Below are 9,134 nucleotides of genomic sequence, written 5' to 3' on the forward strand. Positions count from 1 at the left end.
GTTTAGCCGCTGAGCCTCCTCGGTGCCTGTAATCAGTGTTTTAAGACCTCAGAGGGAATACACCTTTAGCCCCAGCCCTTGGGAAGCAGAGCCCGGAGGTTCAGAAGTTCAAAGTCATCCTTGACTACATACCGAGTTCTAGGCTAGCCTGGGCTCCTCGAGGACATGTCTTTAGTTTAAAAAAAAAAAATTAAAAATCAGTTTTGTAGTTGGGGAATTCCAAGTTGAGCAAACCTTAGTGTCAACTTGGAAATTAATGTGGCTATCCGTCAGCCACAAAGGGTGTGGCTAGTGAAATTTTATTAGGAATTGGGAATGTGGTTTAGTTAGTGTTTGCGTAGCATGTGCAGACCGCTGGGTTCACCCTATACACAACACTTTGTGGGGTGGCACACCCACCCCTGTAATCTCAGCGTTGACGAAGTGGTGATAAAATGGTCATAAATTAAACATTATCCTCTATTGCAAGCTAGCCTAGGCTACAAGAGATCTGTCAGTAAAATAATGAGGAGGCCTGGAAAGATGGTTCAGCAGAGAAGAGCACAGGCAGATCTTCCTTTGGACTCTCCTTTGACTCCTAGCCTTTCCATAGTTCACAGTTGTCTGTAACTTGAGTCCTAGGGGAATCAGACTCCCTCTTCTGGCCTTCATGATTACTGCATGCATGTGGTGCGGAGACACCTACCTGCATTCAAAACATCCATACAAATAACAGAAAAAGGAGTTGAATGTGTTAGGACACTCCCTTGATTCCAGGACACAGAAGGCAAATGCAGCTGGATATCTTTGAGTTCAAAGCTAGCCTGGTCTTCATAGACCTAGTCTCAAAAAAAAAAAAAAAAGTGTGTGGTTTTTGTTTTGTTTTTTCTTAATTTAAAAAAAAGAAGGGGGGTGGTGGTGAGAGATAGCTCATGTCAATGCCCATGCAGAGGGAGGACTGGGATCTAGCTCCAAGCACACACAGTGCAGGCAGCCGGCAGCTCACAAGCTGTAACAGTGCCTCTTCTGGCCTCTGTGGGCCTGCCCAAAAATGGTATATTCAACTTGCAGGCAAAACTAAAACAAGCCCTGGAAAAGGTAAAAGTGAAATAGCACTAGTCTCCCATTTACATACAGCTAGACAATCACAGCAAAGGAAGAAGAGAGTGTATGTTTCATAAGGTCAAATTGAGGGGAAGTGAGAGCTTTCACAATAAAGCCAAATAAACACATGCAAAAGGGATGTCTTCTCAAAAAAAAAAAAAAAAAAAAAAAAAAAACAAAAAAAAAAAACCTTTTTTTGTGGCTTTCTGCTCCTCCCTGTTCCAGAGACAGTCACATCTTCTTGTGCAGTGCCAGCCTCGTCCCATAGACACAATGGTGAAGGTTGTAGTGAATGGATTTGGTCATATTGGGCGCCTAATTACCAGGGCTGCCTTCTCCTCTGCATCTGGCAAAGTGGAGATTGTTGTCACCAAAGACCTCTTCACTGACCTAAACTTCATGATCTAATGTTGCAGCCCAAGCTGCCCCACGTTGGGCACCCAAATGTTAAAGACCCCTCTGCCCCACACTTGAGGGCCAAAATGTTGCAGACCTCTCTATCAATGTTGGAACCCGTACTGCCAAAAGCCTTGGGGGCTAAATTGTTAGATCCTGCACTGCCCCAAGCTGCTCCAGTCCACAGGTCGGGATTCAGCAAGAGAGAGAATGAGGAAGGACTCAAAGAATGGAGACCAGACAGAGTGTGATTCAATCCTGTTTATTCTTCAGTCTCTCTTCTTCTCTCCAAGTCCCTAGTTCCTAGTACCAAGTCTCAGGTCCTGGGCTTCAGCACCAAGTCTCAAGTCCTAATCCTAGTTCTAAGTTGCTAGTCTCTTTCCCAGTTCCAAGTTACCTGCCTAAGTCTCATGTCTCAAGTACTCTTCCAAGTACAAGTATCTAATCTCAAGTGTCTAGTCCAAGTGTCTACTAATTTCTTCTGTCTGCCTCTCGCCTTTTATATGTCTCACTTCTAAGCCACACCTTTAAGCCATGCCTTTAAGTCCTGCCCTTAGGTCTTATCTCTAAATCACACCTTTAAGTCTCACACACCCAAGGGAAAATCCTGGGTATCTAAAACAAGATGTTATCAGAGTGTGCTCAGCTATTGTAGGCTATTGTAAACAAGTCTCTTGTCAGAGTATATAGCTCAAGATGGCTGCAAGAATGATAGCCGCCTTCTGTCAGCTCCCCACAATCTAGTATGACTCTACCCATAGCAAGTTCAACAGCACTGTCAAAGCTGAGAATGGGAAGCTTGTCATCAACAGGAAGCCCATCATCATCTACCAGGAGTGAGATCCCACTAGTATCAAATGGGGTGATGCTGGTGCCGAGTATGTTATGAAGTCTACTGGCAACTTTTCCACCATGGAGAAGGCTGGGGCCCACTTGAAGGGTGGGGCCAAAAGGGTCATCATCTCCGCCTCTTCTGCTGATGTTCCCATGTTTGTGATGGATATAAACCACAAGAAATAGGATAACTTGCTCAAGGTGTTAGCAATGCATCTTGCACCACCAACTGCTTAGCAACCCCTGGCCAAGGTCATCCATGACAGCTTTGGCATCATGGAAGGGCTCATGACCACGGTCCATGCAATCACTGCCACTCAGAAGACTGCAGATGGCCCCTCTGGAAAGCTGTGGCGTGATGGCCATGGGCCTGTCCAGAACATCATTCCTTCGTCCACTGCTGCCAAGGCTGTGGGCAAGGTCATCCCAGAGCTGAATGGGAAGCTCACTGGCATGGCCTTCCATGTTCCTAACCCCAATATATCCATTGTGGATCTGACATGCCTCCTGGAGAAACCTGTCAAGTATGAAAACATTGAGAAGGTGTTAAAGCAGGTATCTGAGGAAGTACTAAAGGGCATCCTGAGCAACACTCAGGACCAAGTTGACTCAAGCAACTCCGACTCCTCCACCTTTGATGTTGGGGCTGACATTGCTCTCAATGACGACTTTGTAAAGCTCATTTCCTAGTATGAAAATGAATACAGCTACAGCAACAGGGTGGTGGAACTCATGGCCTACATGGCCTCCAAGGAGTAAGAAACCCTGGGCCACCCACTACAGCCAAGACACTGAAATCAAGAGAGAGGCCCTGGGTTGCGGTGGAGACTCTGTCCCAGCTCAGCCCTCAACACTGAGCATCTCCTCAGAGTTTCATTCCCAGACCCCCATAATAACAGGAGGGGCCTAAAGAGCCTTACGCTCTTTGAAAACCATCAATAAAGCTCACTGTACCCAAACAAACAAACAAACAAACAAGCAAACAAACAAAAAAACCAGTATGTGTGTATGTACAGCTGTGGTGTTTGTGTGGAGGTCAGAAGACATCTTTGTAGAGTTGGTTCTCACCTTTCTTTGCTTTTGTTTTGTTTTTAGAGACACAATATAGGATGGCTAAATGTAGAGACACATGCTTTTTAAAGGTTTGTTCATTATGTACATGGTATTCTGCCTGCATATATGCCTACACGCCAGAAGAGGGTACCAGATCCCATTACAGATGGTTGTGAACCACCATATGGTTGCTGGGGATTGAACACAGGACCTCTGGAAGAGCAGTCTGTGCTCTCAGCCATCTCTCCAGCTTCCAAGTGGGGACTGGGATTTTGTGTGTGTGTGTATGTGTGTGTGTGTGTGTGTGTGTGTGTGTGTCTGATTCTCTGTGGGTTCGAGGCCAGTCTTGTTTACAGAGCGAGTTCCAGAACAGTCAGGGCTACACAGAGAAACCCTGTTCCAACAAACCAAAATAATAACAATATCAGTTGGACATGATGTCTCTCACACCAATAAACAACATTCAGGAGACCAAGACAGAAGATTACTGCAAGTTTGAGACTAGTTTAGGATACAGAATGAGCTCAAAGGCTAATATGAGATACACAATGAAACCCTGTCTCAACAGACCCTACCCAAACCAAAATAATACTAAAGGTGTCCTGTGGTGGACAGCCTAGCCTCTTGTTGTCATGGTAACTCCACTCCTGGGAGGGGCCGCGAAGGAGTGAATCTTGTAAACCTTCTGTCCAATCAAATTTGTTAAATAAGGGCTACAGCCAGTGATTGGGCAGTGGAAGAGGAGTGGGAGGAGCCAGAGGCAGGGAAAGAGGGTAAGAGGAGAAGAGCCATTGGAGTTAGGAGTTGGCGGTTGGTGGAAGGAAAGAAGATGAAGAAGGCCTTGACCTAGGAAACTGCAAGTTGTTAAGAGCCCTCATAGCCGGGGAATAGTGTAGTTTAATGGTAAATCTGCCCAATCTAGGCATGCAGAATTCATTTGATATTTATTGACTTGTGTCTTTATTCTATGGACTCCCTATGGGCAAGAGATTTACGGCAACAGTGTTTGCTCCAAGCAATAAGCCTGATGACCTGAAGTCAATGCCGAGGACCCACAGGGTGAAAGCAACTTCTGAAAGCTTTCCTCTCTCTCTCACACACACACATACACACACACTCTCACTGATACACACACATACATGCCCTCACTGATACACACATACACACATACGTTCTCACTGACACATACACATGCCCACACAGGCACACAGACACGTGCCCTCACTGATACACACACACACACACACGTACCCTCACTGATACACAGTCACACACACACACACACACACACACGTCCACACAGGCACACAGAGACAGACACATAATCAAAAAAAAAATGTAATTCTTCAAGATTCCAGATTTTTGATGCTAGAGGATAAGGTTTGGGGAGAGGAGAGTGCCAGGCCTGGTGGCACAGGCCTGTAATCCCAGTACACAGTAGGCAGAGGAAGAAGAGTTGAAAAGTGGTTCAGGGTCAGCTTCAGGCTATAAAAGAAGTACTAGGTCACCCAAGGAAATAAAGCAAAACCCTGCCTCAAAAAAGAAAGAAAGAAAGAAAGAAAGAAAGAAAGAAAGAAAGAAAGAAAGAGGGAGAAAGAGAGAAGGAAAGAAGGAAAGAAGGGAAGGGAAGGGAAGGGAAGGGAAGGAAAAAGAAAAGAAAAGAAAAGAAAAGAAAAGAAAAGAAAAGAAAACTATGGGGACTGAAGCCGTGGCTCAGTGGCTATGGAGCCGTGGCTCAGTGGCTAAGAGAGTTTGTTCTTGCAGAAGGTCAGGGTTTGATTTCCAGCACTCATATACACTCACGTACATCTATAAAACTAAAAAAGCTAGACACTATGATATATGCCTATAATTCCAAAATTTGGGATACAAAATGATCAGGAGTTCAAGGTTATCTTAACCTACATAGTCAGTTCAAGGACAGCCTGGGCTACATGAGGTCTTGTCCCAAAATAATATTTCCCCTTAAGATAATTGTTATATGTACAGATGTTTCAACCAAATGTACGTGTGTGCACCACATGAACACTTGGTGCCACACAGAGTCAGAAGAGGGAGCTGGATCTCTAGAACTGGAGTTACAAAGGGTGATGAAGAAATACCATGTAGGAACGGAACAGCTCGTGCCTTTAACTGCTGAGCCATTTCTTCAGTCCTTAAGGAGGACAAGTTACAGAGCTCGGTCTAGAACTTGGGACCAGCCAAGTTCCACAGCAGCCTGAGCCACATAGCGAGACCCCTTCTAAAAATCCAAGGTCTAGGCTTGTGTGGTGGTTTTAACCCCAGGATTCAGGAGGCAGAGGCAAGCAGATTTCTGTGAGTCTGAGGCCAGTCTGGTCTACAGAGTGAGTTTCAGGTTAGCCTGGTCTACATAGTGAGACCCCTCTTTTTTTTTTTAAAGATGTATTTATTTTATGTATATGACTACACTGTAGCTGTCTTCAGACACATCAGAAGAAGGCATCCGGTCCCATTACAGATGGTTGTGAGCCACCATGTGGTTGCTGGGAGTTGAACTCAGGACCTCTAGAAGAGGTCAGTGCTCTTAACCACTGAGCCATCTCTCCAGCCCCAAGCGCCTGTCTTTAAAAAATAAATACAAGGACTAGAATGTGGTTCAGTAGGAAAAAAAATAATCTTGTCTTCTCTACAGAAGGCCTTGGGTTCAATTGCCAGCAAAGTTGGGGGAGGGAACTTGGAAAAATACAAATGTCAGTGTTTGATAATCAGTTGAATCACTGTGAGTGGAGAGGAAAAAGACAAGAAGCTGCAGGCTTCTGCATGCTCAACTGGGCATGTGCTTTTGTATCAGATACTGGCACTGCCTCTACCACAGTGACTCTACACCGCATTTTAGTTGTATGAGAGACAGCCCATTTTTATCATTATTCACTCAGTAGATATTTATTAAATTGAGGTTCTAACTACTGAATACTGGCTCTGGAATTGTCTTAGTTAGGGTTTTATTGCTGTGAACAGACACCACGACCAAGGAAACTCTTATGAAGGACAACATCTAACTGGGGCTGGCTTACAGGCTCAGAGGTTCAGTCCATTATCATCAAGGTGAGAGCATGGCAGCGTTCAGGCAGGGATGGCGCAGGAAGAGCTCAGAGTTCTACATCTTCATCTGAAGGCTGCTAGCAGAAGACTGACTTCCAGGCAGCTAGGACAAGGGTATTTATTAAAACCCACACCCACAGTAACACACCTATTCCAACAAGGCCACACCTACTCCAACAAGGCCACACCTATTCCAAGGCCACACCTACTCCAACAAGGCCGCACCTCCCAATAGTGCCACTTCCTGGGCCAAACATATACAAACCACCACAGAAAGAGAAGGAGATTTGTAGGGAAGGTTGACATGTTCAATTTGGTACAAACTGAATTTTTAGTACCTGTGAAATACTTGTGGAGTTTTTAGGTGGACAGCCAATAAGATCAGAGACCCAGAAAAAGATCTGGACTGGAGATAGAGTAGGTATCAGGATACAGAGGCCACTTGAGAGAGGAAGATCTCCAAGGAAACGCAAAGGACACAACTCAGACGGGGTTTTGTGGTTTAAGGAACGCGTGGGCGGGTGGAGGAAGTTTCTCCCTCACAGTGTAGAGACGCATCAGCCCTAAGGGGAAGAGGGAAGGACAGCAGCAGAGATCAGTTGGGCCTTGTGCCACTGAACTGTCAAACAGCTCGGGATTACAGTGTCTGTGCAGAGTGGAGGAGTCGGCTTGGGAAGAGGGACACGTGGAACAGTGAAGATCACTGTGGTAGGCAACTCCAGGAGCTTAGGGGAAGGGCAGAGAGCAGGAGGCAGAGGAGAGGTGGAGAGGCACGCTGTGCTCTGCTCTGACTAGAGCGAGCGCTCAGACCAGCCTTCAACCCTCTCCCCTCAGCCTCTCAAACACTGGGATTTTCAGGTATGAATCCCCACTCCTGGTAGGTACCTGGCAACTTAAGAACCTGGTAAAAGGACATTTTCATAAAGAAACAGAGGAGACTTGAAAAAGTTTCAAAGTCTCCGGGCGGTGGTGGCGCACGCCTTTAATTCCAGCACTTGGGAGGCAGAGGCAGGCGGATTTCTGAGTTCGAGGCCAGCCTGGTCTACAAAGTGGGTTTCAGGACAGCCAGGGCTACACAGAGAAACCCTGTCTCGAAAAAAAAAAAAAAAAAAAAAAAAAAAAAAACAAACAAAAAAAGAAAAGAAAAGGAAGAAAGAAAGAAAGAAAGAAAGAAAGAAAAAAGAGAGAAAGAAAGAAAAAGTTTCAAAGTCAATAAAAGTGGGGGGTGGGGCTGGAGAGATGGCTCAGCAGTTACGAACACTGGCTGTTCTTACAGAGGACCCAGTTTTGGTTCCCAGCACCCACCTCACACTCTGAGTCATCTCTCCAGCCCCGTTTTTTGTTTGTTTGTTTGTTTGTTTGTTTGTTTGTTTAGACAGGGTTTCTCTATGTAGCTCTGTCTGTCTTGGAACTCACTTTGTACACTAGGCTGCCTGGAACTCACAGAAATTCAACTGTCTCTGCCTCCCAAGTGCTGGGAGTAAAGGCATGCACCATCACCATGTCCCTGCTTCCCAGAAGTCAATGGGGGAGGTGCACACCTTCCATCTCCATATTCAGGGTGCTGAAGCGAAGGTTGCTATGAATTTGAAGCCAGCCTAGGCCATGTAGTGAGTTTCAGGTCAGCCTTGACTGAAGAATAACAGTGAACATTTTATTGGTTTTGTGTTTTTGGTTTTTGGTTTTTCCAGACAGGGTTTTTCTGTATAGCTCTGGCTCTCCTAGAACTAGCTCTGTAGATCCAGGTGGCTTTGAACTCACAGAGATCCTCCTGCCTCTGCCTCATTGATATTGGCTTTAAAAAAAAAAAAAAACGGTAATTTTGCCAGGCATGGTGTGTGGTTCATGCCTGGAATCCCACCACTGGGAGGCAGAGGCAGGGGGATCTCTGTGAGTTTGAGGCTAGCCTGGTCTATCTACAGAGCTAGTTCCAGAACAGCCAGGAATGTTACATAGAGAAACTCTTTTTTGAAAGACAAACAAACAAACAGATAATTTTAAATATCTGAGTGAACATGCAGGTAACATCAGCCTTTGGAGGAGGGAAGGAAGAGATGGGGCCATGCTCTCCACGCAGAGAAATCGAGGGAACCTAAGGAGTAGGTCCTGAGGATGAGGACCGATTTGGCAGACCTCAGATTACGTCAAGGGAGGAGAGCTGGCTGTCCCATGTCACCAGAGGGAGAGGTATTCACTCTTTACTCCAGCTCTACAAACAAAAACTGAAAACCTTACACCAGTGGAGGGAAAGCAAAGAGTTGAGAAGTTAGCTTTTGACTATTGGCACTCCCAGGCTAGTCAGTCCCTCTGCCCACTAGGGAGAGGGTGACATCAGGTGACGCCAGTCTCCAACCACCTCTCATGACACTTCTATTTTATTTTTGAGACAGAGTCTCACTATATAGCTCTGGCTGTCCTGGAACTCATTATGTAGTTTTTATTTAAGGATTGTTTATTTATTTATTCATTATGAGTACACTGTCGCTGTCTTCAGACACACAGAAGAGGGCATCAGATCCCATCCCAGATGGTTGTGAGTCACCATGTGGTTGCTGGGAATTGAACTCAGGTCCTTTGGAAGAGCTGTCAGTGCTCTTAACTGCTGAGCCAGCTCTCCAGCCCTAGAACTCACTTTGTAGATAATGCTGGCCTCAAGCTCTCAGGGATGCACCTGCCTCTGCCTCCCAAGCGCTGGGTTTAAGATA

General features: G+C 45.7%; 1 pseudogene; it reads left to right on the forward strand.

Moving 5' to 3' along the window:
- Positions 1–1,356: 1,356 nt before the first annotated feature.
- On the forward strand, positions 1,357–3,076 carry LOC143435735 (glyceraldehyde-3-phosphate dehydrogenase-like; annotated as a pseudogene).
- The last annotated feature ends 6,058 nt before the right edge of the window (positions 3,077–9,134 follow it).

The sequence above is a fragment of the Arvicanthis niloticus genome, chromosome 22 (assembly GCF_011762505.2).
Source record: "Arvicanthis niloticus isolate mArvNil1 chromosome 22, mArvNil1.pat.X, whole genome shotgun sequence".
Classification (NCBI taxonomy): Eukaryota; Metazoa; Chordata; class Mammalia; order Rodentia; family Muridae; genus Arvicanthis; species Arvicanthis niloticus.